At 41.0% G+C, this 27,765-nt stretch overlaps 1 protein-coding gene across 1 annotated transcript in view; it reads right to left on the bottom strand.

The window, feature by feature from the left end:
* Positions 1–11,024, bottom strand: part of LOC139754474 (uncharacterized) — a 75,298-nt gene extending 64,274 nt beyond the window's left edge. Inside the window, exon 1 of the mRNA XM_071671741.1 lies at positions 10,926–11,024. The gene's annotated coding sequence lies outside the window, so the exon portion shown is untranslated. The remainder of the gene's footprint in view (positions 1–10,925) is intronic.
* Between the last annotated feature and the right edge of the window lie 16,741 nt (positions 11,025–27,765).

The following is a 27,765-nucleotide window of genomic DNA, read 5'->3' on the forward strand; positions in this document are numbered from 1 at the left end:
CCGCCGCCTTGCCGGCTTTCATCTGCAGCAAAGCTTTCACTACCTCTTCCCTGTTTACTAAACCATTCTCCCTGACCCTCTCACTTCGCACACCACCTCGACCAAAACACCCTATATCTGCCACTCTATCATCAAACACATTCAACAAACCTTCAAAATACTCACTCCATCTCCTTCTCACTTCACCACTACTTGTTACTACCTCTCCATTTGCCTCCTTCACCGATGCTTCCCATTTGTTCTCTTGTCTTACGCACTTTATTTACCTCATTCCACAACTTATTTCTATTCTTCCTAAAATCTAATGATACTCTCTCACCCCAACTCTCATTTGCCCACTTTTTCACCTCTTGCACCTTTCTCTTGACCTCCTGCCCTTTCTTTCATACATCTCACAGTCATTTGCACTATTTCCCAGAAAAAATCGTCCAAACGCCTCTCTCTCCTCTCTCACTAATAATCTTATTTCATCCAGCCTCTCACTACCGTTTCTAATCTGTCCACGTCCCATGTTTCTCATACCACAAGCATCTTTTGCACAAGCCATCACTGCTTCCATAAATACATCCCATTTCTCTCCCACTCCCCTTACGTCATTTGCCCTCACCTTTTTACATTCTGCACTCAATCACTCCTAGTGCTTCCTCAGACAAGTCTCCTTTCCAAGCTTACTTACAATCACCACTCTCTTCACCCGACCATTCCCTCTTCTGTTCTAAAAACCTCTACAAATCTTCACCTTCGTCTCCACAAGATAATAGTCAAACATAGCTCCAGTTGCCCCTCTCACCACATCAACATCCAAAAGTCTCTCTTTTACGCGCCTATCAATTACCACATAATCCAATAACGCTCTCTGGCCATCTCTCCTGTTTACATACGTATACTTATGCATATCTCTCATTTTAAACCAGGTATTCCCAATCACCAGCCCTGTGTCGGCTGACACACACACACACACACATACATACATACATACATACATACAGACACAAACACACACAAACACATACATACATACATACATACACACACACACACACACACACACACACACACACTCACATATATATATATATATATATATATATATATATATATATATATATATATATATATATATATATATATATATATATATATATATATATATATATATATATATTTTTTTTTTTTTTTTTTTTTTACTTTGTCGCTGTCTCCCGCGTTTGCGAGGTAGCGCAAGGAAACAGACGAAAGAAATGGCCCAACCCCCCCCCCCCCATACACATGTACATACACACGTCCACACACGCAAATATACATACCTACACAGCTTTCCATGGTTTACCCCAGACGCTTCACATGCCTTGATTCAATCCACTGACAGCACGTCAACCCCTGTATACCACATCGCTCCAATTCTCTCTATTCCTTGCCCTCCTTTCACCCTCCTGCATGTTCAGGCCCCGATCACACAAAATCTTTTTCACTCCATCTTTCCACCTCCAATTTGGTCTCCCTCTTCTCCTCGTTCCCTCCACCTCCGACACATATATCCTCTTGGTCAATCTTTCCTCACTCATTCTCTCCATGTGCCCAAACCATTTCAAAACACCCTCTTCTGCTCTCTCAACCACGCTCTTTTTATTTCCACACATCTCTCTTACCCTTACGTTACTTACTCGATCAAACCACCTCACACCACACATTGTCCTCAAACATCTCATTTCCAGCACATCCATCCTCCTGCGCACAACTCTATCCATAGCCCACGCCTCGCAACCATACAACATTGTTGGAACCACTATTCCTTCAAACATACCCATTTTTGCTTTCCGAGATAATGTTCTCGACTTCCACACATTTTTCAAGGCTCCCAAAATTTTCGCCCCCTCCCCCACCCTATGATCCACTTCCGCTTCCATGGTTCCATCCGCTGACAGATCCACTCCCAGATATCTAAAACACTTCACTTCCTCCAGTTTTTCTCCATTCAAACTCACCTCCCAATTGACTTGACCCTCAACCCTACTGTACCTAATAACCTTGCTCTTATTCACATTTACTCTTAACTTTCTTCTTACACACACTTTACCAAACTCAGTCACCAGCTTCTGCAGTTTCTCACATGAATCAGCCACCAGCGCTGTATCATCAGCGAACAACAACTGACTCACTTCCCAAGCTCTCTCATCCCCAACAGACTTCATACTTGCCCCTCTTTCCAGGACTCTTGCATTTACCTCCCTAACAACCCCATCCATAAACAAATTAAACAACCATGGAGACATCACACACCCCTGCCGCAAACCTACATTCACTGAGAACCAATCACTTTCCTCTCTTCCTACACGTACACATGCCTTACATCCTCGATAAAAACTTTTCACTGCTTCTAACAACTTGCCTCCCACACCATATATTCTTAATACCTTCCACAGAGCATCTCTATCAACTCTATCATATGCCTTCTCCAGATCCATAAATGCTACATACAAATCCATTTGCTTTTCTAAGTATTTCTCACATACATTCTTCAAAGCAAACACCTGATCCACACATCCTCTACCACTTCTGAAACCGCACTGCTCTTCCCCAATCTGATGCTCTGTACATGCCATATATATATATGTCAGAGGTGGAGGATACAAGAAGTGGAAGACCAAACTGGAGGTGGAAAAATGGAGTGAAAAAAATTTGAGCGACCGGGCCTGAACATGCAGGGGGGTGAAAGGCGCGCAAGGAATAGAGTGAATTGGAACGATGTGGTATACCGGGGTGGACGTACTGTCAATGGATTGAACCAGGGCATGTGAATCGGCTGAGGTAAACCATGGAAAGTTTTGTGGGGCCTGGATGTGCAGAGGGTGATGTGGTTTCGGTGCATTATATATAACAACTCGAGACTGAGTGTGAACGAATGTGGCCTTTGTTATCTTTTCCTTGCACTACCTCGCGCGCACGCGGGGGGAGGGGGTTGTCATTTCTTGTGGCGGGGTGGCGACGGAAATGAATAAAGGCAGCAAGTATGAATCATGTACACGTGTATATATGTATATGTCTGTGTGTGTATATATATGTATACGTTGAAATGCATAGGTATGTATATGTGAGTGTGTGGACGTGTATGTATACACATGTATGTGGGTGGTTGGGCCATTCTTTCGTCTGCTTCCATGCGCTACCTCGCTGAGGCGGGAGACAGCTACAAAGTATAATGAATATAAATATAAATACATATATATATATATATATATATATATATATATATATATATATATATAAAATATATATATATATATATATATATATATATATATATATATATATATATATATATATATATATCAGGACCGAATCTGGGACCCGTGCGTAGTAGGCGGAAGCACTAGTGCAAGGCTATGATCGTATCTAAAAGGGAAACAATTATTCGAGTACTATGTGATGGAATACACATCGTCTCACGTTGGTGAGCAACATGGTCACCACTGGTCATCACACAACCAGCAGATAGCATATTACAGAACCATACTGCACAACACAGACGTATATATATATATATATTCTTTTCTTTTCTTTCAAACTATTCGCCATTTCCCGCGTTAGCGAGGTAGCGTTAAGAACAGAGAACTGGGCCTTTGAGGGAATATCCTCACCTGGTCCCCTTCTCTGTTCCTTCTTTTGGAAAATTAAAAAAAAAAAATAATGAGAGGGGAGGATTTCCAGCCCCATGCTCCCTCCCCTTTTAGTCGCCTTCTACGACACGCAGGGAATACGTGGGAAGTATTCTTTCTCCCCTATCCCCAGGGATATATATAATATATATACATATATATATATATATATATATATATATATATATATATATATATATATATATATATATATTATTTATTTTGCTTTGTCGCTGTCTCCCGAGTTAGCGAGGTAGCGCAAGGAAACAGACGAAAGAATGGCCTAACCCCCCCAGCATAAGCATGTATAAACATACACGTCCAGACAGACACGCACACATACATACTATACATCTCAACATATACAAAAATATACACACACACAGACATATACATATATACACATTTACATAATTCATACTGTCTACCTTTATTCATTCCCGTCGCTACCTCGCCACACATGAAATAACAACCCACTCCCCCCGCATGTGCGCGAGGTGGCGCTAAGAAAAGACACAAAGGCCACATTCGTTCACACTCAGTCTCTAGCTGTCATGTATAATGCACTGAAACCACAGCTTCCTTTCCATATCCAGGTCCCACAGAACATTCCATGGCTTACCCAAGATTGACCAAGAGGATATATGTGTCGGAGGTGGAGGGAACGAGGAGAAGAGGGAGACCAAATTGGAGGTGGAAAGATGGAGTGAAAAAGATTTTGTGTGTTCGGGGCCTGAACATGCAGGAGGGTGAAAGGAGGGCAAGGAATAGAGTGAATTGGAGCGATGTGGTATACCGGGGTTGACGTACTGTCAGTGGATTGAATCAAGGCATGTGAAGCGTCTGGGGTAAACCATGGAAAGCTGTGTAGGTATGTATATTTGCGTGTGTGGACGTATGTATATACATGTGTATGGGGGGGTTGGGCCGTTTCTTTCGTCTGTTTCCTTGCGCTACCTCGCAAACGCGGGAGACAGCGACAAAGTATAAAAAAAAAAAAAAAAAAATATATATATATATATATATATATATATATATATATATATATATATATATATATATATATATATATATATATATTACCCTTGGGATAGGGGAGAAAGAATACTTCCCACGTATTCCCTGCGTGTCGTAGAAGGCGACTAAAAGGGAAGGGAGCGGGGTGCTGGAAATCCTCCCCTCTTAGTTTTAATTTTCCAAAACAGGGAACAGAGAAGGTGGCCAAGTGAGGATATTCCCTCAAAGGCTCAGTCCTCTTCTTAACGCTACCTCGCTCACGCGGGAAATGGCGAATAGTATGAAGAAAAAGAAATATATATATATTTTTTTTCTGCTTTGTCGCTGTCTCCCGCGTTTGCGAGGTAGCGCAAGGAAACAGACGAAAGAAATGGCCCAACCCACCCCCATACACATGTATATATATACGTCCACACACGCAAATATACATACCTACACAGCTTTCCATGGTTTACCCCAGACGCTTCACATGCCTTGATTCAATCCACTGACAGCACGTCAACCCCGGTATACCACATCGCTCCAATTCACTCTATTCCTTGCCCTCCTTTCACCCTCCTGCATGTTCAGGCCCCGAACACACAAAATCCTTTTCACTCCATCTTTCCACCTCCAATTTGGTCTCCCTCTTCTCCTCGTTCCCTCCACCTCCGACACATATATCCTCTTGGTCAATCTTTCCTCACTCATTCTCTCCATGTGCCCGAACCATTTCAAAACACCCTCTTCTGCTCTCTCAACCACGCTCTTTTTATTTCCACACATCTCTCTTACCCTTACGTTACTTACTCGATCAAACCACCTCACACCACACATTGTCCTCAAACATCTCATTTCCAGCACATCCATCCTCCTGCGCACAACTCTATCCATAGCCCACGCCTCGTAACCATACAACATTGTTGGAACCACTATTCCTTCAAACATACCCATTTTTGCTTTCCGAGATAATGTTCTCGACTTCCACACACTCTTCAAGGCTCCCAGAATCTTCGCCCCCTCCCCCACCCTATGATCCACTTCCGCTTCCATGGTTCCATCCGCTGCCAGATCCACTCCCAGATATCTAAAACACTTCACTTCCTCCAGCCTTTCTCCATTCAAACTCACCTCCCAATTGACTTGACCCTCAACCCTACTGTACCTAATAACCTTGCTCTTATTCACATTTACTCTTAACTTTCTTCTTTCACACACTTTACCAAACTCAGTCACCAGTTTCTGCAGTTTCTCACATGAATCAACCACCAGCGCTGTATCATCAGCGAACAACAACTGACTCACTTCCCAAGCTCTCTCATCCCCAACAGACTTCATACTTGCCCCTCTTTCCAAAACTCTTGCATTTACCTCCCTAACAACCCCATCCATAAACAAATTAAACAACCATGGAGACATCACACACCCCTGCCGCAAACCTACATTCACTGAGAACCAATCACTTTCCTCTCTTCCTACACGTACACATGCCTTACATCCTCGATAAAAACTTTTCACTGCTTCTAACAACTTGCCTCCCACACCATATATTCTTAATACCTTCCACAGAGCATCTCTATCAACTTTATCATATGCCTTCTCCAGATCCATAAATGCTACATACAAATCCATTTGCTTTTCTAAGTATTTCTCACATACATTCTTCAAAGCAAACACCTGATCCACACATCCTCTACCACTTCTGAAACCACACTGCTCTTCCCCAATCTGATGCTCTGTACATGCCTTCACCCTCTCAATCAATATCCTCCCATATAATTTACCAGGAATACTCAACAAACTTATACCTCTGCAATTTGAGCACTCACTCTTATCCCCTTTGCCTTTGTACAATGGCACTATGCACGCATTCCGCCAATCCTCAGGCACCTCACCATGAGTCATACATACATTAAATAACCTTACCAACCAATCAACAATACAGTCACCCCCTTTTTTAATAAATTCCACTGCAATACCATCCAAACCTTCTGCCTTGCCGGCTTTCATCTTCCGCAAAGCTTTTACTACCTTTTCTCTGTTTACCAAATCATTTTCCCTAACCCTCTCACTTTGCACACCACCTCGACCAAAACACCCTATATCTGCCACTCTATCATCAAACACATTCAACAAACCTCCAAAATACTCACTCCATCTCCTTCTCACATCACCACTACTTGTTATCACCTCCCCATTTGCGCCCTTCACTGAAGTTCCCATTTGCTCCCTTGTCTTACGCACTTTATTTACCTCCTTCCAAACATCTTTTTATTCTCCCAAAAATTTAATGATACTCTCACCCCAACTCTCATTTGCCCTCTTTTTCACCTCTTGCACCTTTCTCTTGACCTCCTGTCTCTTTCTTTTATACGTCTCCCAGTCATTTGCATTATTTCCCTGCAAAAATCGTCCAAATGCCTCTCTCTTCTCTTTCACTAATAATCTTACTTCTTCATCCCACCACTCACTACCCTTTCTAATCAACCCACCTCCCACTCTTCTCATGCCACAAGCATCTTTTGCGCAATCCATCACTGATTCCCTAAATACATCCCATTCCTCCCTCACTCCCCTTACTTCCATTGTTCTCACCTTTTTCCATTCTGTACTCAGTCTCTCCTGGTATTTCCTCACACAAGTCTCCTTCCCAAGCTCACTTACTCTCACCACCCTCCTCACCCTAACATTCACTCTTCTTTTCTGAAAACCCATACAAATCTTCACCTTAGCCTCCACAAGATAATGATCAGACATCCCTCCAGTTGCACCTCTCAGCACATTAACATCCAAAAGTCTCTCTTTCGCGCGCCTGTCAATTAACACGTAATCCAATAACGCTCTCTGGCCATCTCTCCTACTTACATAAGTATACTTATGTATATCTCGCTTTTTAAACCAGGTATTCCCAATCATCAGTCCTTTTTCAGCACATAAATCTACAAGCTCTTCACCATTTCCATTTACAACACTGAACACCCCATGTATACCAATTATTCCCTCAACTGCCACATTACTCACCTTTGCATTCAAATCACCCATCACTATAACCCGGTCTCGTGCATCAAAACCACTAACACACTCATTCAGCTGCTCCCAAAACACTTGCCTCTCATGATCTTTCTTCTCATGCCCAGGTGCATATGCACCAATAATCACCCATCTCTCTCCATCCACTTTCAGTTTTACCCATATTAATCGAGAATTTACTTTCTTACATTCTATCACATACTCCCACAACTCCTGTTTCAGGAGTATTGCTACTCCTTCCCTTGCTCTTGTCTTCTCACTAACCCCTGACTTTACTCCCAAGACATTCCCAAACCACTCTTCCCTTTTACCCTTGAGCTTCGTTTCACTCAGAGCCAAAACATCCAGGTTCCTTTCCTCAAACATACTACCTATCTCTCCTTTTTTCACATCTTGGTTACATCCACACACATTTAGGCACCCCAATCTGAGCCTTCGAGGAGGATGAGCACTCCCCGCGTGACTCCTTCTTCTGTTTCCCATTTTAGAAAGTTAAAAAAATACAAGGAGGGGAGGATTTCTGGGCCCCGCTCCCGTCCCCTCTAGTCGCTTTCTACGACACGCGAGGAATGCGTGGGAAGTATTCTTTCACCCCTATCCCCAGGGATAATATATATATATATATATATATATATATATATATATATATATATATATATATATATATATATATATATATATATATATATATATATATATATATATATATATATATATATATATATATATATATATACACATATACACACACACATACATACGCACATATACACACACACACACATACATATATATACATATGAAAAATGTAAGAAACAATTTAGAAAACTGAAACTTCTAGCTTGAAATGAAATGAAAAAATGGATGTCACATAATGGTTCAACCTCTGGCTATGGAAAAAGGAAATGTATAATTTATTTACACAAACGTCAATAGTAGTTCTCATCAATTTGACCACTGTATCAATAAGCTTCAATATCTAAGCTACATTTTTTCCAATTTCACTATTTTCTTGTCAAAGCACCATGTATGAAAACTAACACTCCAGTAACACAACTATAAACATTTACTTCCCCTTTAAAAAAAAGTTCTGGGGAAGTCTGTCTCGATACACTGCGGGACACTCTACCACCTGGCGAGGTTTGTGTTGCAATGGTTCTTGATTCACAAACGTAGTAGCATCACTGGTGGGCCAAGGTAGTTCCGTTGGCGAAGAGGAGCTCATGAAACATGTCGGAAAGCATGCTACTGCAGGTGAGCGTGATAGTTATAAAGGTAAAATCGCAATTTAATAGTAGTTCAGATAATCATATTTCACATGTAATGAAAAATTACATGTAAATGGAATATTATCTTAAGTCCTATTGAATTGTGTCTTTACCTTCGGGCAATTCAGAGTTAGGGTGAGAGAGTTTCATTAAATTTTATGGAGAACAAAAAGATGTTTTGGAAGGAGATAAATAATGTGAGTAAGAGAAGAGAACAAATGGGAACATCGGTGAAGAGGGCAAGTGAGAAAGTAATATCAGGAAGTGATGATATAGCTCTAGTGGTTGATTCGAGTGAGAAACTGCAAATGGAGGTGACTGAGTTTGGAAAAGTGTGTGAAAGGAGAAGGTTGAGAGTAAATGTGAATGAGAGCAAGGATATTAGGTTCAGCAGGGTTGAGGGACAAGTTAATTGGAATGTAAGTTTGAATGGAGAAAAAATATAGGAAGTGAAGTATTTTAGATATCTGGGAGTGAACTTAGCAGCGAATGGAACCATAAGAGGCGGAAGTGAGTCACATGGCTAAGGTTCTTGAAGCGATGAAGAATGTGTGGAAGGAAAGAACGTTATCTCGAGAGCAAAAATGGGTATGTTTGAAGGAATAGTTGTTCTAACAATGTTATCTGGTTGCGAGGCATGGCCTATAGATAGGGTTGTATGGAGGAGAGTGGATGTGGTGGAAATCAAATGTTTGAGGTGGTTTGATCAAGTAAGCAATGAAAGGGTAAGAGAGATGTGTGGAAATAAAAAGAGTGTAGTTGAGAAAGCAGAAGAGGGTGTGTTCAAATGGTTTGGGCATACGGAGAGAATCAGTGAGGAAAGATTGACAAAGAGGATATATGTGTCAGAGGTAGAGGGAACAGGAAGTGGGAGACCAAATTGGAGTTGGAAGGTTGTAGTGAAAAAGATTTTGGGTGATCGGAGCCTGAACATACAGGAGGGTGAAAGGCGTGCAAGGAATAAAGTGAATTGGAACGATGTGGTATACCGGGGTCGACGTCCTGTCAATGGACTGAACCAGGGCAAGTGAAACGTCTAGGGTAAACCATGGAAAGGTCTGTGGGGCGTGAATGTGGAGAGGGAGCTGTGGTTTCGATGCATTACATACGACTGCTAGAAACTGAGTGAGGACGAATGTGGCCTTTTTTGTCTGTTTTCCTGGCGCTACCTTGCTGAAGCAGGGGATAGCGGTGCTGTTTCCTGTGTGGCGGGGCAGTGCCTGAAATGGATGAAGGCAAGCATATATATATAGTATAAATGTATTATAAATATAGTATAAGAACGGGACAAGAATCAAATGCATTGTTTAATCACGTTGAAAACTATGATCATTGAATTGACAGGAGTAATGCCATATCAGTTATTAACTCTCACGTCAGTACCAGGAGAAATAACATCGAATCTTCTATTATCGAATACACAAAGAATATTAATATTAATGAAGGTCTATACAAATAGGATAACGTTGATGTTGATAAGATTTGTAAACAATTCATCTTGTCTACATAATGAGTTAATGATACGCTCGTTGTCTGTCTTGGACAATCGCATGTTTACCAAATGGCGTCCTAGCTCGTCTCTTTGTTGTATATCAACCGACTGTTATATTGCTCTCTTGTGTCTCCCCTGATGGTGTGATTACTACACGAAAGTGCACTTGGGAACTTATCGTGTTTCATTTTCACCGTGGACTCATAGAAATTTATATATATATATATATATATATATATATATATATATATATATATATATATATAAGAGAAGTATGAATATTTTGATGCATCAAAAGCTGCGATATGACAGAGAATCACAAAATATGAGAAACGTTTGTAAACACAGATGCGTCTGATATAGTTATAATATGCAGTGAGTGAGAGCACAGACGTGGTGTGATTACCATTACAGATGGAAGACGGGCCAGTGACCGTTGTATGAGGAAAATGCGAGTAAACAGGACTTTACTCATTAACTTACCTTGAATAATATAATCTGTGCAACTGTACAACACAGGGTTATCCTTACATGTGAAAACTTTTCGTAGTTTTTACATGAAGCTTAAAGCACACACATCACATACACCGTCTGGTGGGTTACTGACTCAGCTGACGGCCCCAGTGACGGGTTCCTCGGCGTTTGAATGACTCCGGGACAGATGTTAGTGAGTTGCCAGCTCTAGTAATTTCTTAACATATTTTACGAGTTAGCATCATTTGTCAGCATTCAAAAATGTTTAGATCCCCTTTATTTCTATCTGTACATGTAACAATGAATCTGCAAATAATCAGTATATGGAAACTTGTGTACAAGTACTTCTTGATATATATTACTCAAAACTTTGATAGTGTATCTATAAATCAAGTTGAACATCCCATGAATAATGCACTGCAAAACATAATCACCAATTAAGTTTCATGAGACAAACGTTTCTTGTCATAGAACACATAAACAATGCGGCCCTTCTGGCAACACGAGATATTCTTGCCACATACCACAAGAAAGACTGAAAAACGAACGTCTCCGGGTTCGAGTATATGATTATCAAAGGGCCTTGTTCTCTTGCCACAGCAGGTGATAATGACAATCAAAAGCTTATTAAGTAACATGAGTCAGAAACTCGTGTTTAGGAACGTTGCATAAGCCACAAAAGAAAAATAAGTCCTTAGAAAAACAATTCGGGGAAATTTCATGTCATCAGTGTTGCCTTTTCTATCCAACCCTATTTATATATATCATTAACTCACTTACGGTAATATTTCATCCAAGGTTTTCTAGCTACTAACACCTTCATAGAAGTAGTTTTCATCTAGTAAATTATTGATATATAAAGAAGAGTGTAGATAAAACGTCCTTGCTCACAAAATCACAGTTCGAGGATCCGCCTTTATCAATGGAAGTAAAGCGTTGAGCAGGCTCGTTATTAATGCTGGTGTTGTCGTCTGTGAAGATTCTTGGATTTAATTTCCTCTCACAGAGGGGCCATCAACCTTATCGTGCTGGACAGTGCATCAACACGCTGTCTCCTCGAACTCTTTACTTACGTACATCATTCTTATACACAAGCCGAAACTGAATTTTTGATGTTCTACTAATATATTTTCAGTTTTCTGTTATTTAGGTGTTTACATTATTTTGAAGAATTTATTTTATTGTTTTACTCGAAATTTTGCACACTAGAGCGTCAAACCAATACAACTACAATATAGTACATGACAATCAAATCTAAAAGGACCTAGCGCCACGCAGGTCACTTAAAGTGTGCTGATGCACGGCATCCAGATTTAACTCCCGCCAAAGTGCGGGTGGCGAGTGAGAATCATACGTACGTAGGTTTTCGTGCATTAAGAGGTGATGACATTGTGGTGAGGGTCAACGTCACTGAAGGACTGTCCCCACGGCACACGTCACTGACTACGGGACAGTTTATTTTGAAGAGGGTCATATGAGAATGAGATTGAAATAACATTGGTAGATATTTGAAAGTTTCAGGGACTAAAAACATGAAGAGTTAGCCTGCCTTTGCTATACCATATTCAACCTTCCTTTATGTACACTCTCGCAGGGTGAATTTTACGACTGTCAACTGAAAGCTAGTCATGGGCTTGAATTTTTCGCTTGCTAGTCACAAACATGTACGACAATAGACCTGCCAAACATTATGCCAGTGTTCTGAAGCCTCAGGAGAAATAATTGTGTTTAAGATTACTCAAGTACAATGAGATGTCATTATATGCATGAACACACACAAATATCTCACCCATATATTATGGTAGATATGAACAAATAGTAACGCTGAGGGCCTTGTTGAAGTAGAGGGCCGTAGGTTCGTAGGAGTGGATAGAACCATTGGCGATCAAGTGAACCTTGGGTTGTAATGAAGACTAAGAGCTTAGGTGTCTTTAAGAGCGTGTGGAAGGTGAGGCCATTTTCTGCTGAATCAAAGATGTGTATATCGGAATGTCCAGTAGTCCTGAAGCTGAAGTATGAATGTGTCCTGGCCGGGATCACGAAGAAAGGAAGAGAGAGAGAGAGGACATACTGGAAATGATACTCCTGAGGGCAGTATGTGGTGCGAGGAGTCTTAATTGTGTAGAGAATGAGAATGTAAATAAAGAGGTGTGGTAATATAGCACAATTTGATCGAGAAAGCTAACCAGGATGTGCTAGAATAAGCAATACAATATTGACGTAGAGGTGAAGAGAGGAGGGAAGAGATTCAGATGCCAAGAAAGAGGTAGAAGGACAGAATGACAATTTGCATTTTGTTTCTCTGAATTATGTATTTTCCTTCCCACTTATAACTCGTTAAATTGGGGAGTTTCCGATATCTTTCACTATCACAAGCAGCTTCTAAGGAACTCAGTGGTCTTTTACCGTTTATATTCCTCTGAATTTCTTTGTATTTTATAAAAGTGGTTTCCAAAAAACCCAGTCAGGTAAGTCTTAGTCAACAAGGATTTTCTCTTTTTTTGATGAAATCGTTGGTATTGAGACAAGTATTTTTCTTCAAACTAGACTGGTTAACCATACCTAACAACAATATGGAACTGTACATCTGAAACTCATCACAACTCCCGTCTCTCCCTTAACGGTTCTGTAATTCCACTTCTTGACTCAGTGAACATGCTTGGCATTACTATAACATTCACTCTTTCTTGGAAACCTGAAATTGCCGAAATAGCCAAGTCTGCCCCTAAGAAACTGGGAGTTCTGTTTAGATGACAAAACTTCTCTTCTGAAAAGTTGCTCCGTTTATATTAAGGATTGAACTGTCCTTGTATAGGGTACTGCTCTCATATTTGGGGCGATTCTAGCTCTGCATCCTAATCTGATTGATTCATTCTTGTTTGTTGGGTTTTACGGCCAGTGACTTACAAAGAGGGTCATTAGCCCTGCAACTTTATCGATTGTGACTTTGCAATCTTGTCCCCATAAGCTAAATACATCCTAACCCTAGCTAAATATATATACAAACATAATGATTATAAATGATGTATATATAAGGAAGAATACAGAAAATTTTAGTGGGTGTTGCACCAACGTGACGACGAAAGCGTCCCATCTTATGAACCGTCCCAGGCTAACTTCCAAACTTGGCCTACTTACTCTACGCCGCAATGTTGGTTCACTTTCCCTCTTCTATAGGTATTATATTGGTTTTTGCCCCTGAGAGCTTGCCGTTTGTGTCACATGGTTACTGTGTGGCTATCGGCAACTCAAGGATGGGTTGTTTTGACAACTGTTTCTTTCACTACACCTCGAAGCTTTGGAACTCTCTACGTTCTCATGTCTTTCCCAATAACTATGACCTGGCACATTTCAAAAGGCAGGTTTTTCACTTCCTCCAAAGTTCGTAAATACCTTCCCTTATCTCTCTTTTTTTTTTTTTTTTTTCCTTTTCATAATCCTCTCAATATTTCAGTTAAGGCCCAGCCTTGCTCTGCACTTTTGCCCATGACCGAGCTTCCGACGCAAAAAACGAAAAAAAAAAGATTTATGTAAAACAAATGTCTCCTGTCTATCGGACGGACAAACAGATCCTGAAGCAGATAACAGATAGGAACATTACCAGGAACATTCCTAAAGATCGTCTAAATATTACCATTTATTACAAAACAAGAAAACCAGTAACTCACACAAAGCGCTAACCCATCAGAGTCTGTCAGCGTAGTTTTCAAGTACTCTGGTCCAGCTGAAAATTATGAATAAAGATAGATGTAAACTACATTGGTATGACTACCACATCACTCACCCGACGTTTGATAGTTGATATTCAAAATAGAGTTCCCAAAATACATAAGCAACAGCAACTAATTATAAATCTCACTAAGAGCATCTTACTAAAAACAAGATGACGCTGAAACATTACCACAATCCTTTAAGACTACTGATAACAGAATCCACGTGTATAAGAGAGTATAATCCCTCAGTAAATAATCAAAGTACAGGACAACATAGGAACCTATAGATATTTCCAAGCACGCCACACACGACCTCCATGCGACTACTCTAGATACAGAACCCTGAGGCAAACCCCATACACTTTGACCCATCGAGTTTAACCCCAACTGACCACACTAACCCGCATCAGCTTCCGGGGAACATGGTCGCCACATGAAGATATTACCTCCGTCACAGCTCTCATCCGTAACACGTCAAGGTGGGAACCATCCAAGCTCTTGCTCTTTACATGTTTTGTGGGCAGTGTTTGTGTGCTCGAAACGTCTCATGTATTTCATAGATAAAGTGAAAATGTATATATGACATTCACTTAACACTTTACCTAATAAAAGAATACGTTGGGTGAAAAAAAATGCCTCATATAATGCTGAAGGAGCATTTATGGGTAAAAGTTGGCAACCAGACTCTTTAACATGATCCAGGTATGCTGAATCCTACAAACCCGGATCTTAAGCGAAATTTAAAGTTTTTGACTCTCTACTATGCATAAATAAAATGGCCGCCAAATTGCCAATTTTGGACTTTTCTTGAACCATTTTCTGCAATGACTGTAATCAGACAAACAAAAATGACAAAGGAAGCGTCTTTACCTATGATTTGAATGTCAGATAATAGGATTAAGACATTTCTGAAGTAATCAGTGGTAAACAATCCTCAAGAACATGCAAATCAGCAATGAGTAACAGGTAATCCAACGATCTGAGAAAGGCGATTCCCTAAACGTATTTTCCCAGAGATTCGCTGAATCAGTATTGCCATCTGATGCACTGTAATCACCAAAGCCTCAAATGTCTATAGTTATCTCACTTGACATCAGTGATTTTCCATTGGACCAAAACGCTTATTACCAAATGCTATTTGCTTGGCTTTCTCAAAATGGGTAAGTAAGCCACTCTCAGACCTATCCCCCACAGAAGTCAAAACAAAATTTTTACAGAATCATCACTACCAGTGTAGACGTGTAAATCATTTTTTCTTTGAGTTGTGGACTACGATGGATCCAGTAGTTAGTTTGTAGAGGCCTTCACCTGTAGATTACAACTTGTGCATATTCTGCCAAACTCATACAGCCAGTGGTATTCTCAGTAAAGCAAGCGACCATGGACTGGCAACAGTCAGGCACGCTGCCAGTACCAGAAGAAAGCTCCGGGACTCTATGAATATCGTTTTGATCCACCGTCTTGAGAATGTCTTGGATTCTGCTGAAGCCCAAACTCTTGTGTGGCACAAGATGTGCTATGCTCATTTCACAGAAAAGAAAAGTTTACTTGAACGTTTGCAGAAGCCGCAAGCAGTGGCTTCAATGCAAGAAGCAAGTTCCATCAGCAGTGTGGATAGATTTTCATTGCGAGGGCGTGTGGAGCCAGTAAACTGGGACCTATGCATTTTCTGTCAAACTGTTGTTTCGAAGGTACGACTGACGAAACAAATGAATGATCATATAATTCAAGCTTCCTCTCTCGACTACAAAATTGGCCTTTGGTTGGCTGGAGTGATTGACTAGATTGCTATGAGCAGGTGTTGCAAGTAGTTACTTCCTTAGCTCAGAGCACCTTGAAATCTATGGACCAAGCAACAGGTGCTATTATTCTGCCAATCATTATAGCCAACCAATTCATCCACTTCACCGTGGATAACACTGACATTATTGATGGAAAAATACTTTCCTTGCAACACAAAAGGCAACGTGGCAACACGGACAAAAAGCAGATGCTGAGCTTCAGATGATAGAGCCATCCACTAGACATACGCTGATTGTGCCAGATGTCCTGCAGAACCTATATCCTGCCGATATAAATCCTGCAACAAGTGAGCCAGTATTCAACGTCCCTGTTGACAAGGCCTGGTTTATGAAAGCTGAAGCAGACAGTAACTGTGTAAAACAAACACAGGCAACGGATATGTCTTTCTTCCTGCGACGTCAAAATTCTGACACAAAACCTTCTTGGACGGTATTCAGTCAGTCAATTCCATCAGAGGAACCAGAGCAGACTGCAGTAGGATATTCGCCCATAGCTCTTGCTCCGGCTCATGACTTAGATACGCTAAATACAGTTGTTAAGAGGTGCATGGCAGTACCTTCACATTTAGGCTAGGGGCTTATAGTCCTTACAGTGGACCAAGCGCTATTCTATAAATTCACTGAACTGAAGTAGTATGTCGAAGAATACCGAGATAAATTAATCCCTCGTCTTGGTGGACTTCAGACCGCGATGAACTTCCTGATCTGGTGTAGCTGAAGTGTGGGCTGGAGAGTGGACTGCTGGGAGAGGCTGCTGTGCAGCTTGTCTTGTCAGGAAAAGCGTATACAACAAGCCATGAGAACTCACAGACTTACCTTGCAAGCCCTGTGGCGGCTTTTGTCGCCAACATTTCTCTTGTTTGCTGCAGACTCTGACAAGGAATGCCATAATGAAACTTCTACAATAGCAGCTGATGACAATCCTAAAAGAATTGCAGAGCTGATAGCATGTGTGAAGGAGGAACGTTTTCACAAGCTTCTGAAAGATCTCATTGCAAGTAAATGTGATGATGTATACTTCGTCTTCTGGTGGAACTACATGGACTTAGTCTATATACTGCTGCAATTCACTCGAGCTCAGCTTGATGGAATCTAGGAGCTTCATTTCCACTCCTTCATTCTGATGTTGCCCGACATCAGACAGTATGACCACCTGAACCCTGTAAGATGGGGTCCAGTGTACATAGCCGAGATGCACCAATTACCTGAACCCTTGGTATCGGAATTTCAAAAGGGCAACTTTGTTGTCAAGCGTTATGTTCAAAAATTTAGCCAAGTAGACCCAGACCAAAGCCATGGAGTGGATAAATGGTACAGGAAAGAAAGGTGGTGGAATCATAGGCATCATTAAAACAACATCAGCACTATGTAGATGGACTCTTTCGTATAATCTGAAGTCTCACATTGTAACTGAAACGTATGCAATGTCCAATCATCGTCCTACCAGTACACATGTTCACAATGAAGCAACCAAATCACGGCATAAGCGGGACAGCGATGATGAAATGGCATTACTTACGCCCTTTCTTGTATGAATACGATCTAGTCCAACAAATAGTTTAATTCTATACTACTGATTGATGAGGGATTTGTGGGTGAGACCAAATGCCCCATCATGTCTGTATTAGCATCAAGGAGTATTTTGGGGTAAAGTTTGGAACCTAAACCTTGAGCATTGAGCCCTGGATTCTGATGAAATCTATTGGTAGCTGGCTCACTTGCTTAATCATGCTTTTGGCTTATAAATGATCACATTGTTTGACCCTCAGAACATAGATAAAGACACTTCACTTGTTATGTTTGCTTGCCTAGTTACAGAGATATTAGAGAAAAATGATTTTTCTGTAATGATGGCCACTAATTTGCATATTTATGAGTATTGCTTATCATTAATTACTTTAAAAATGTCATAAACCTATTCTTTGAACTTCATAACATTGGAATTGATACTTTATCTGTCATTTTTGTTTTCCTGGTTACAGCGTTATTGCAAAAAATGGTTCACGAAAGATCCAGATTCGGCGATTTGGCAGCCATTTTGTTTATACAAATTAGAGGGTCAAAAACTCAAAATTTCGCTTGGTAACCGGGATCATCAGATTCAGCATACCTGAAATATGTTATATTAAAAAGTCTGGTTCCCTACTTTTACCTAAAAATGCCCCTAGCATTCACATTTTTCAGAAATCATAGATGTCTAGAGGTCAGGAGGAAGGCGCTGGGGCTGAAAAAGAGGGCACAGGAGAGTTCGGGTGTGCGAGTGTCGGCAAATTTCAGGGAAAATAAGAAAAGTTGTAGAAGGAGATTATTAGTGTGAGAAACAACAGTGAATAGGCAAATGGAGAGGTAAAATGGAGATGCAGTGAATATTCTGATGGATTGTTGAAAGCGTTGAATGAAGACAGCTTGGCATATGTAAGGTGTTTGTCTCTGGATGGTATGCGAAATGAGAGTCATGTTCAGTGGATTGATCAAAAGAGAAACGGTAGTGTATGCCTTGCTTTTGATATATGTGGCAAGGCGGCTGGAGTGAAGGGTATTGTAGTTAAAATTTTTTAAGAAAGAGGGTAAATATATTGATAATTGGTTTGTTAGGTTATATTTTCAGTGTATTCATGGATCACGGTGAGGTGCCTGAGGATAGATGGAATGGATTCATAGTCTCATTGGTGTATGCAGGCAAAGGAGACAGAGATGGGTGTTCGAATTACAGAGTTGTATAAATCTGTTGAGTGTACCGGTAAGTTGCATGGTAGTGGTGATTGAGAGTGTGACTGCATGCACAGAGCATCAGACTGGGGAGGTCAAGAGTGGTAGAGGATGTCTGGATAACGTATTTGCAATGTGTGAGAAATCGCCTCGAGAAACAGAAGGATTTGTATATGTCAGTTATGTATTTCGAGAAAGATTATGTTAGGGTTGATAGAGGTGCTCTATGGAAGGTGTTACGAATATAAGGTGTAGAAGGGAGACTATCAAAAGCAGTAAGGACCTTTATCAAGAGAGTAGATCCTGTGTGCAAGTCGATAGCGAGGAGGTTGAGTGGTTCCAGGTGAAGGTGGGTTTGCGGAAGGGGTGTGTCATGTCACCATGGCTGTTTGATCTGTTTATGGATGGGATGCTGAATGATGGTGTAGGCAGTCGGATGAGATAAGGGGGCTTGGAAATGGAATCAGTTGTTGTAAGGTACATGTGTCAGAAGTGGAGGGGCCAAAAAAGAAGTGACGAAGCATAATTGGAGATGGAAGGATGGAATAAGTAAGATTTTGAGCGGTTGGGACTTGAACATGCAGAAGAGTGAAAGGAGTACGAAAGAGACTAAACAGGAGCGATATAGTGTACAGGAAACGACATGCTATCAATGGAGTTGAACCAAAGTGTATGAAGCAGCTGGGAGAAACCACGGAAAGCTCTGTAAGGCTTGTTTGTGGATAGGGAGCTGTGGTTTCAGTGCATTGCAAACAAGAGCTAGAGAATGGCTAAGGGCGACTGAGGCCTCTCCCATTCTATTCCGGGTGGCACCTCGCTAGCACGGAAAATGGCGAACAAGTTATGAAAGAAAAGACATAGACATACATATTTCTATGACATAGGCTCTATATCGTAGAGGTTTCCTTCCTCTTAGCTTCTATGGCCATAACTCGGTGCTGAAGAAATTTCTCCGTCCTTTTGGGTATGCAAGTATGCCCTCCTGCTGTGAAGTACCCTGACTCCAAACAACTGATACACACACACACACACACACACACACACACACACACACACACACACACATATATATATATATATATATATATATATATATATATATATATATTTTTTTTTTTTTTTCCTTTCTTTCAAACTATTCGCCATTTCCCGCGTTAGCGAGGTCGCGTTAAGAACAGAGGACTGGGCCTTTGAGGGGATATCCTCACCTGGCCCCCTTCTCTGTTCCTTCTTTTGGAAAAGTAAAAAAAAAAAAAAAGAGAGGGGAAGATTTCCAGCCCCCCACTCCCTACCCTTTTAGTCGCCTTCTACGACATGCAGGGAATACGTGGGAAGTATTCTTTCTCCCCTATCCCCAGGGATTATATATATATATATATATATATATATATATATATATATATATATATATATATATATATATATATATATATATATTCATTATACTTTATTATACTTTGTCGCTGTCTCCCGCGTTTGCGAGGTAGCGCAAGGTAACAGACGAAAGAATGGCCGAACCCACCCACATACACATGTGTATACATACACGTCCACACACGCTCATATACATACCTATACATTTCAACGTATACATAAATATACATACACAGACATATACATATATACACATGTACATAATTCATACTTGCTGCCTTATTCATTCCCATCGCCACCCCGCCACACATGAAATGACAACCCCGTCTCCCCCCATGCGCACGAGGTAGCACTAGGAACAGACAACAAAGGCCACATTCGTTCACACTCAGTCTCTAGCTGTCATGTATAATGCACCGAAACCACAGCTCCCTTTCCACAACCAGGCCCACATACATACCGGGGTCGACGTGCTGTCAGTGGATTGAACCAGGGCATGTGAAGCGTCTGGGGTAAACTATGTAAAGTTTTGTGGGGCCTGGATGTGGAAAGGGAACTGTGGTTTTTCGATACATTACACATGACAGCTAGAGACTGAGTGTAAACGAATGTGGCCTTTGTTGTCTTTTCTTAGCGCTGCCTCGCGCGAACGCGGGGGGGAGGGGGGGTGCCATCTCATGTATGACGAGGTGGCGGCGAGTATGGATGAAGGCAGCATGTCTGAATATATATATATATATATATATATATATATATATATATATATATATATATATATATATATATATATATATATATATATATATATTTTTTTTTTTTTTTTTTTTTTTTTATACTTTGTCGCTGTCTCCCGCGTTTGCGAGGTAGCGCAAGGAAACAGACGAAAGAAATGGCCCAACCCCCCCCATACACATGTACATACACACGTCCACACACGGAAATATACATACCTACACAGCTTTCCATGGTTTACCCCGGACGCTTCACATGCCTTGATTCAATCCACTGACAGCACGTCAACCCCTGTATACCACATCGCTCCAATTCACTCTATTCCTTGCCCTCCTTTCACCCTCCTGCATGTTCAGGCCCCGATCACACAAAATCCTTTTCACTCCATCTTTCCACCTCCAATTTGGTCTCCCTCTTCTCCTCGTTCGCTCCACCTCCGACACATATATCCTCTTGGTCAATCTTTCCTCACTCATTCTCTCCATGTGCCCAAACCATTTCAAAACACCCTCTTCTGCTCTCTCAACCACGCTCTTTTTATTTCCACACATCTCTCTTACCCTTACGTTACTTACTCGATCAAACCACCTCACACCACACATTGTCCTCAAACATCTCATTTCCAGCACATCCATCCTCCTGCGCACAACTCTATCCATAGCCCACGCCTCGCAACCATACAACATTGTCGGAACTACTATTCCTTCAAACATACCCATTTTTGCTTTCCGGGATAATGTTCTCGACTTCCACACATTTTTCAAGGCTCCCAAAATTTTCGCCCCCTCCCCCACCCTATGATCCACTTCCGCTTCCATGGTTCCATCCGCTGACAGATCCACTCCCAGATATCTAAAACACTTCACTTCCTCCAGTTTTTCACCATTCAAACTCACCTCCCAATTGACTTGACCCTCAACCCTACTGTACCTAATAACCTTGCTCTTATTCACATTTACTCTTAACTTTCTTCTTCCACACACTTTACCAAACTCCGTCACCAGCTTCTGCAGTTTCTCACATGAATCAGCCACCAGCGCTGTATCATCAGCGAACAACAACTGACTCACTTCCCAAGCTCTCTCATCCCCAACAGACTTCATACTTGCCCCTCTTTCCAAGACTCTTGCATTTACCTCCCTAACAACCCCATCCATAAACAAATTAAACAACCATGGAGACATCACACACCCCTGCCGCAAACCTACATTCACTGAGAACCAATCACTTTCCTCTCTTCCTACACGTACACATGCCTTACATCCTCGATAAAAACTTTTCACTGCTTCTAACAACTTTCCTCCCACACCATATATTCTTAATACCTTCCACAGAGCATCTATATATATATATATATATATATATATATATATATATATATATATATATATATATATATATATATATATATATAGGAAGAGAGGAAAGTGATTGATTCTCAGTGAATGTAGGTTTGCGGCAGGGGTGTGTGATGTCTCCATGGTTGTTTAATTTGTTTATGGATGGGGTTGTTAGGGAGGTAAATGCAAGAGTCCTGGAAAGAGGGGCAAGTATGAAGTCTGTTGGGGATGAGAGAGCTTGGGAAGTGAGTCAGTTGTTGTTCGCTGATGATACAGCGCTGGTGGCTGATTCATGTGAGAAACTGCAGAAGCTGGTGACTGAGTTTGGTAAAGTGTGTGGAAGAAGAAAGTTAAGAGTAAATGTGAATAAGAGCAAGGTTATTAGGTACAGTAGGGTTGAGGGTCAAGTCAATTGGGAGGTGAGTTTGAATGGAGAAAAACTGGAGGAAGTGAAGTGTTTTAGATATCTGGGAGTGGATCTGTCAGCGGATGGAACCATGGAAGCGGAAGTGGATCATAGGGTGGGGGAGGGGGCGAAAATTTTGGGAGCCTTGAAAAATGTGTGGAAGTCGAGAACATTATCTCGGAAAGCAAAAATGGGTATGTTTGAAGGAATAGTGGTTCCAACAATGTTGTATGGTTGCGAGGCGTGGGCTATGGATAGAGTGGTGCGCAGGAGGATGGATGTGCTGGAAATGAGATGTTTGAGGACAATGTGTGGTGTGAGGTGGTTTGATCGAGTAAGTAACGTAAGGGTAAGAGAGATGTGTGGAAATAAAAAGAGCGTGGTTGAGAGAGCAGAAGAGGGTGTTTTGAAATGGTTTGGGCACATGGAGAGAATGAGTGAGGAAAGATTGACCAAGAGGATATATGTGTCGGAGGTGGAGGGAACGAGGAGAAGAGGGAGACCAAATTGGAGGTGGAAAGATGGAGTGAAAAAGATTTTGTGTGATCGGGGCCTGAACATGCAGGAGGGTGAAAGGAGGGCAAGGAATAGAGTGAATTGGAGTGATGTGGTATACAGGGGTTGACGTGCTGTCAGTGGAGTGAATCAAGGCATGTGAAGCGTCTGGGGTAAACCATGGAAAGCTGTGTAGGTATGTATATTTGCGTGTGTGGACGTGTGTATGTACATGTGGATGGGGGGGGGGGGGTTGGGCCATTTCTTTCGTCTGTTTCCTTGCGCTACCTCGCAAACGCGGGAGACAGCGACAAAGTATAAAAAAAAAAAAAAAAATATATATATATATATATATATATATATATATATATATATATATATATATATATATATATATATATATAGAAAAGCAAATGGATTTGTATGTAGCATTTATGGATCTGGAGAAGGCATATGATAGAGTTGATAGAGATGCTCTGTGGAAGGTATTAAGAATATATGGTGTGGGAGGCAAGTTGTTAGAAGCAGTGAAAAGTTTTTATCGAGGATGTAAGGCATGTGTACGTGTAGGAAGAGAGGAAAGTGATTGGTTCTCAGTGAATGTAGGTTTGCGGCAGGGGTGTGAGATGTCTCCATGGTTGTTTAATTTGTTTATGGATGGGGTTGTTAGGGAGGTGAATGCAAGAGTTTTAGAAAGAGGGGCAAGTATGAAGTCTGTTGTGGATGAGAGAGCTTGGGAAGTGAGTCAGCTGTTGTTCGCTGATGATACAGCGCTGGTGGTTGATTCATGTGAGAAACTGCAGAAGCTGGTGACTGAGTTTGGTAAAGTGTGTGAAAGAAGAAAGTTAAGAGCAAATGTGAATAAGAGCAAGGTTATTAGGTACAGTAGGGTTGAGGGTCAAGTCAATTGGGAGGTAAGTTTGAATGGAGAAAAACTGGAGGAAGTAAAGTGTTTTAGATATCTGGGAGTGGATCTGGCAGCGGATGGAACCATGGAAGCGGAAGTGAATCACAGGGTGGGGGAGGGGGCGAAAATCCTGGGAGCCTTGAAGAATGTGTGGAAGTCGAGAACATTATCTCGGAAAGCAAAAATGGGTATGTTTGAATGAATAGTGGTTCCAACAATGTTGTATGGTTGCGAGGCGTGGGCTATGGATAGAGTTGTGCGCAGGAGGGTGGATGTGCTGGAAATGAGATGTTTGAGGACAATGTGTGGTGCGAGGTGGTTTGATCGAGTAAGTAATGTAAGGGTAAGAGAGATGTGTGGAAATAAAAAGAGCGTGGTTGAGAGAGCAGAAGAGGGTGTTTTGAAATGGTTTGGGCACATGGAGAGAATGAGTGAGGAAAGATTGACCAAGAGGATATATGTGTCGGAGGTGGAGGGAACGAGGAGAAGTGGGAGACCAAATTGGAGGTGGAAAGATGGAGTGAAAAAGATTTTGAGTGATCGGGGCCTGAACATGCAGGAGGGTGAAAGGCGGGCAAGAAATAGAGTGAATTGGATCGATGTGGTATACCGGGGTTGACGTGCTGTCAGTGGATTGAATCAGGGCATGTGAAGCGTCTGGGGTAAACCATGGAAAGTTGTGTGGGGCCTGGATGTGGAAAGGGAGCTGTGGTTTCGGGCATTATTGCATGACAGCTAGAGACTGAGTGTGAACGAATGGGGTCTTTGTTGTCTTTTCCTAGCGCTACCTCGCACACATGAGGGGGGAGGGGGATGGTATTCCATGTGAGGCGAGGTGGCGATGGGAATGAATAAAGGAAGACAGTGTGAATTGTGTGCATGGGTATATATGTATGTGTCTGTGTGTGTATATATATGTGTACATTAAGATGTATAGGTATGTATATTTGCGTGTGTGGTCATGTATTTATATACATGTGTATGGGGGTGGGTTGGGCCATTTCTTTCGTCTGTTTCCTTGCGCTACCTCGCAAACGCGGGAGACAGCGACAAAGCAAAATAATAATAAATATATATATATATATATATATATAAATATATATATATATATATATATATATATATATATATATCTTTTCTTTTCTTCTTCTTCTTTCAAACTATTCGCCATTTCCCGCGTTAGCGAGGTAGCGTTAAGAACAGAGAACTGCGCCTTTAAGGGAACATCCTCACCTGGCCCCCTTCTCTATTCCTTCTTTTGGGAAAAAAAAAAAAAAAAAAAAAATAATGAGAGGGGAGGATTTCCCCCCCCCGCTCCCTCCCCCTTTAGTCGCCTTCTACGACACGCAGGGAATACGTGGGAAGTATATACATATATATACACATATATATATATATATATATACATACATATATATATATATATATACATACATATATTCTTTTTCTTTCTTTTTCTTTCAAACTGTTCGCCATTTCCCGCATTAGCGAGGTAGCGTTAAGAACAGACGACTGGGCCCTTGAGGGAATACCCTCACCTGGCCCAATTCTCTGTTCCTTCTTTTGGAAAATTAAAAAAAAAAAAAAAAAAAAAAAAAAAAAAAAAAAAAAACGAGAGGGGAGGATTTCCAGCCCCCCGCTCCCTCCCCTTTTAGTCGCCTTTTACGACACGCAGGGAATACGTGGGAAGTATTCTTTGTCCCCTATCCCCAGGGATAATATATATATATACATATATATATATATATATATACACATATATATATATATATTTTTTTTTTTCTTTTTTTTTTTTTTATACTTTGTCGCTGTCTCCCGCGTTTGCGAGGTAGTGCAAGGAAACAGACGAAAGAAATAGCCCAACCCCCCCCATACACATGTATATGCATACGTCCACACACGCAAATATATATATATATATATATATATATATATATATATATATATATATGTATATATATATATACATACATATATATATATATATATTCTTTCTTTCAAACTATTTGCCATTTCCCGCATTAGCGAGGTAGCGTTAAGAACAGAGGACTGGGCCTTTGAGAGAATACCTTCACCTGACCCAATTCTCTGTTCCTTCTTTTGAAAAAAAAAAAAAAAAAAAAAAAACAGAGGGGAGGATTTCCAGCCCCCCGCTCCCTCCCCTTTTAGTCGCCTTCTACGACACGCAGGGAATACGTGGGAAGTATTCTTAATCCCCTATCCCCAGGGATAATATATATATATATATATATATATATATATATATATATATATATATATATATATATATATATATATATATATATATATATGTATATATATATATATATGTTAATTGACAGGCGCGCGAAAGAGAGACTTTTGGATGTTAATGTGCTGAGAGGTGCAACTGGAGGGATGTCTGATCATTATCTTGTGGAGGCTAAGGTGAAGATTTGTATGGGTTTTCAGAAAAAAAGAGTGAATGTTGGGGTGAAGAGGGTGGTGAGAGTAAGTGAGCTTGGGAAGGAGACTTGTGTGAGGAAGTACCAGGAGAGACTGAGTACAGAATGGAAAAAGGTGAGAACAATGGAAGTAAGGGGAGTGGGGGAGGAATGGGATGTATTTAGGGAATCAATGATGGATTGCGCAAAAGATGCTTGTGGCATGAGAAGAGTGGGAGGTGGGTTGATTAGAAAGGGTAGTGAGTGGTGGGATGAAGAAGTAAGAGTATTAGTGAAAGAGAAGAGAGAGGCATTTGGACGATTTTTGCAGGGAAAAAATGCAATTGAGTGGGAGACGTATAAAAGAAAGAGACAGGAGGTCAAGAGAAAGGTGCAAGAGGTGAAAAAAAGGGCAAATGAGAGTTGGGGTGAGAGAGTATCATTAAATTTTAGGGAGAATAAAAAGATGTTCTGGAAGAAGGTAAATAAAGTGCGTAAGACAAGGGAGCAAATGGCAAATTCAGTGAAGGGCGCAAATGGGGAGGTGATAACAAGTAGTGGTGATGTGAGAAGGAGATGGAGTGAGTATTTTGAAGGTTTGTTGAATGTGTTTGATGATAGAGTGGCAGATATAGGGTGTTTTGGTCGAGGTGGTGTGCAAAGTGAGAGGGTTAGGGAAAATGATTTGGTAAACAGAGAAGAGGTAGTAAAAGCTTTGCGGAAGATGAAAGCCGGCAAGGCAGCAGGTTTGGATGGTATTGCAGTGGAATTTATTAAAAAAGGGGGTGACTGTATTGTTGACTGGTTGGCAAGGTTATTTAATGTATGTATGACTCACGGTGAGGTGCCTGAGGATTGGCGGAATGCGTGCATAGTGCCATTGTACAAAGGCAAAGGGGATAAGAGTGAGTGCTCAAATTACAGAGGTATAAGTTTGTTGAGTATTCC

Source organism: Panulirus ornatus, chromosome 17 (assembly GCF_036320965.1).
Source record: "Panulirus ornatus isolate Po-2019 chromosome 17, ASM3632096v1, whole genome shotgun sequence".
Classification (NCBI taxonomy): domain Eukaryota; kingdom Metazoa; phylum Arthropoda; class Malacostraca; order Decapoda; family Palinuridae; genus Panulirus; species Panulirus ornatus.